This window comes from Nematolebias whitei, chromosome 22, assembly GCF_014905685.2.
Source record: "Nematolebias whitei isolate Nwh7 chromosome 22, NemWhi1, whole genome shotgun sequence".
NCBI lineage: Eukaryota > Metazoa > Chordata > Actinopteri > Cyprinodontiformes > Rivulidae > Nematolebias > Nematolebias whitei.
The window spans coordinates 23,999,715-24,003,958 of NC_056519.1; positions in this window are offsets into that span (position 1 = coordinate 23,999,715).

A 4,244-nucleotide genomic window follows, 5' to 3' on the forward strand; every position below is an offset into this window, starting at 1 on the left:
CTTTCCACAGAACAACTGTGTCAACTCTTGAAACTGTGCCTGCAGTCAACCTACTTCACATATGGGGAGCAATATTATAGGCAGAAACATGGGTGTGCTATGGGGTCTCCAGTTTCTCCTATTGTTGCCAACCTGTACATGGAGGAGGTAGAAAAGAGAGCCTTGACGTCCTTTTCAGGGACACCACCAAGTCATTGGTTCAGGTATGTTGACGACACCTGGGTTAAAATTAAATCTCAGGAAGTCCAACATTTTACTGACCACATCAACTCTGTGGATAAATACATCAAGTTCACACGAGAAGATGTAAAAAATGGCAGGTTGGCTTTCTTGGACTGTGAGGTCTCAGTCTCTGATAGAGGACATTTGCAAACTGAGGTGTACCGCAAACCCACCCACACAGACCAGTATTTGCAGTTTGACTCCCATCACCCTTTGGAGCACAAGTTAGGAGTCATCAGGACTCTGTACCACAGAGCAGACAGCGTCCCCACTAGCTCAGGAGCCAGGCAGAAGGAGAAATCCCACACAAGACAGGCTCTAGAGCAATGTGGATATCCTAACTGGGCCTTCCTGAAAGCAGAGAAGAAACCCAAACAGGACTCCAGTCAGCCAACAGGTGAAAAGGAGGAACCCAGACCCAGACCAGTGGTCATTCCATATGTTGAGGGAGTATCAGAGAAACTGAGACGTTTATTTTCTAAACATAACGTCCCAGTGGCTTTTAAACCCCAAAATACATTACGGCAAAGACTGGTTCATCCCAAAGATCCAGTCCCCCGGCACAAACAGAGTAATGTTGTGTATGCTGTTCAGTGTCAGGAGGGCTGTGATCAGTCTTACATCGGGGAAACAAAACAGCCACTGGCCAAAAGGATGGCCCAGCACAGAAGATCAACATCATCAGGCCAGGACTCTGCGGTCTACACTCATCTCCAGGTCAGCGGTCACTCTTTCAGGGATGAAGATGTGCACATCCTGGATAGAGAGGAACGATGGTTTGAGAGAGGAGTAAAGGAGGCCATCTTTGTGAAAAGAAATCGTCCATCATTAAACAGGGGTGGAGGCCTACGTGTTCAATTGTCCCCCTCTTACAATGCTGTGATTGCTAGTATCACTCAGCCCTCTGTGAATAGTACACAGCCATCAGTGTGCTAATGATCCATTGTTAGGCTGATGGTCCTTCTTGAGCATGTGATCAGTTGGTTTTGGTTGTCAGCAGCAAAACTGGTTGATCCACCCTGAGAAGGTGCTATTTAAGAGACTGAGCTGAAAACAGCACCTCAGACTGAAGAAGTCTCTCGGACGAGAGACGAAACGTTTCTACATTTTTTGTTGTTTTGCTTTGTTTTGGGTTTTTTTAATGTCCAGAGGACCAGATTTAACTTTTTTAGATTTTTCTACCTGGATTATTGAGCATGCATCAGGATATCTTAAAAGTTACACATGTTCAACATTAGTACTGTAGTCTACATTAGGTAAGAAACCCTCAATGTCATATTATTTTTTTTTAGCTCTTAGCCAGCCTTTTATCACTTAAAGTTAACCTTTTTAAACTTTAAGCTAGTGTTTATCTACTTTTAGTTTTGAGTCAACTCTTATCTTTTAAAACTTTTAGTCCTGGCAGGACTTTAAATATTTTTAATTAGCTTTTTGCTACTTTTAGCTAAAGTTTTGACAATTATAATTTAGTTAAGTTTTTGTTGCGTTTAGCTAATCTTTTTGTAAATTTTTGCCATTTTTCTTTTTTAACTAACCTTTCGCATCCTTTAGCTAACATTTTAATGCTCCTGCAAGCACCTTACAAATGTTGGATGCTGTCTATCATGGTGCACTAAGATTCATAACTGGCTATAACTACCTTACCCATCACTGCACCCTGTATTCACTGGTTAACTGGTCATCATTAACTTCACATAGACTCTCTCACTGGTACATTTTCATCTTTAAATCACTTCTTGGTCTGTTGCCTTCATACATCTCCTACATGTGAGTGCAGCTACAGTGTGCACTCTCAGGACATTATTACCTGCAGTGTTCCCTCAGTGTGGACTGAACTAGGCGACGGGGCCTTTTCCTACTCCGCTCCTGTTTCCTGGAATATCTTGCAAAAATATCTGAAGCTCTTGACCTTGACCTCTCTAAGGGATTTTAAACATCTGTTAAGTTAATGGCATAAACCAATGTAGACATGTTCCTGTTTTTGGTCTTTTACATCGCTTTATAATGTAGCCGTTTGTGTTTCTTTTTTTATTATTTCTTCCATTTACTTTTCATTTTATATGCTTTTTTATGATTGTCTACTGTTATCTGTGTTGTTTTAAACAGGTCTCTCTTGAAAATGAGTCCTCAAGGCTCAGTGTGACTAACCTTTAAATAAGGTAACCTTTAAATAAAGGTTGAATTAAATTCAATTTAGCTATTTTTTAGTTAGCTATAAGACTTGGAGTTTGAGCAAGCTTTTTGCTACTTTTAGCTTGAAGCTAGCATTTCAATGCTTTTAGCTATCATAGCTAGACTTTTGTTACTTTTAGTTGATATTTTTCTTATTTTGACTTCATTCAGATTTTGCTTCTCTTGGCCTTTAGCCAATGTTCTGATTTTTTACTTTTATCTAATTTTGTTAGTTTAGTGGGGGGGGGTTTCCTTTAACAACTTTCGGCTTGTTCAATTTCTCATTCACACATTTCTTTTCCTGTTTATACCAACAAAGTCCATGCTCAGTAATCCAGGTATAAAATCCAACAATTTTAAGTCAGGTCATCTGGACAGTTTCTTTTTTGTGTGTGTGCTGAAACGTTTCACTTTCCATCCAGAAGGCTTAATCAGTCAAGGAAACACAAAACACACAAAAAATAAACTGTCCAGAAACCAGATGCCCGAGCCACCTCAGCTGGCTCCTCTCGATGTTGAGAAGCAGCCCCTCCCGTATGACCGAGCTTCTCACCCTATTTCTAAGGGAGAGCCTAGACACCCTGCGGAGAAAACTCATTTCAAACGCATGTATCCTTGATCTCGTTCTTTCGGTCACAACTCAAAGCTCATGACCATAGATGAGGGAGGAACGTAGCTCGACCGGTAAATTGAGAGCTTCGCCTTTTGACTCAGCTCTCTCTTCACCACGACTGACCGGTACAGCGCCCGCTTCACTGCCGATGCTGCACCTATCCGTCTATCTATCTCCTGCTCCATTTTGCCTTCATTTGTGAACAAGGCCCCAACATACTTAAACTCCTCCACTTGGGGCAAAACTTCCTCCCCGACCTGCAGAGGGCACTCTACCCTTTTCCGGTTCAAGACCATGGTCTCAGATTTGGAGAAACTGATCCTCATGCCGGCCGCTTCACTATCAGCTGTGAATCGTTCCAGCGAAAGCTGTAGATCACGACCTGATGAAGCCAACAGGACCACATCATCTGCAAAAACCAGTGAAGTGATCCTAAGGTCACCAAAATGGGTCCCCTCAACACCTTGGCTGTGCCTAGAAATTCTGTCCATAAAATTTATGAACAGAATCTGTGACAAAGAGCAACGTTGGCCGAGTCCAACTCTCACTGGGAACGAGCCCGACTTACTGCCGGCAATGCGAACCAAGCTCTGACACAAGTCCTACAGAGACCTAAAAGCCCATATCAAAGGGCCTGATACCCCATACTCCCGCAGTACCCCCCACAGGGTTCCCCGAGGGACGTGGTCTGTCGCCTTCTCCAAGTCCACAAAGCACATGTAGACTGGTTGGGCAAACTCCCACGCACCCTCCAGGACCCTGCTGAGGGTGTAGAGCTGATCCAGTGTTCCACAACCAGGACGAAAACCACACTGCTTCTCCTGAAACCGAGGTTCAGCTATCCGACGGACCCTCCTCTCCAGAACCCCTGAATAGTGAAACAGTGGATACCCAAATGCAAAGACCACCACCCTGGTCTGCCAATCCAGGAGAACTGCCCCCTATGTCCACACAATATTGCAGTCGTGTAAGCCAACACAACCCCACAACATCCAGAGCCTTAAGGAACTCAAGGCGAATCTCATCCACCCCTGGGGCCCTGCCACCGAGGAGCTTTTTAACCACCTCAGTGACCTCAGCACCAGAGATTGGAGAGCCCGACCCAAAGTCCCCAGGCTTCACTTCCTTAGTGGAAGATGTACTGGTGGGATTGAGGAGGTCTTCGAAGTATTCTACCCACTGACCCACAACATCCCGAGTTAAGGTCAACAGCACACCACCTCCATTATAAACAGTG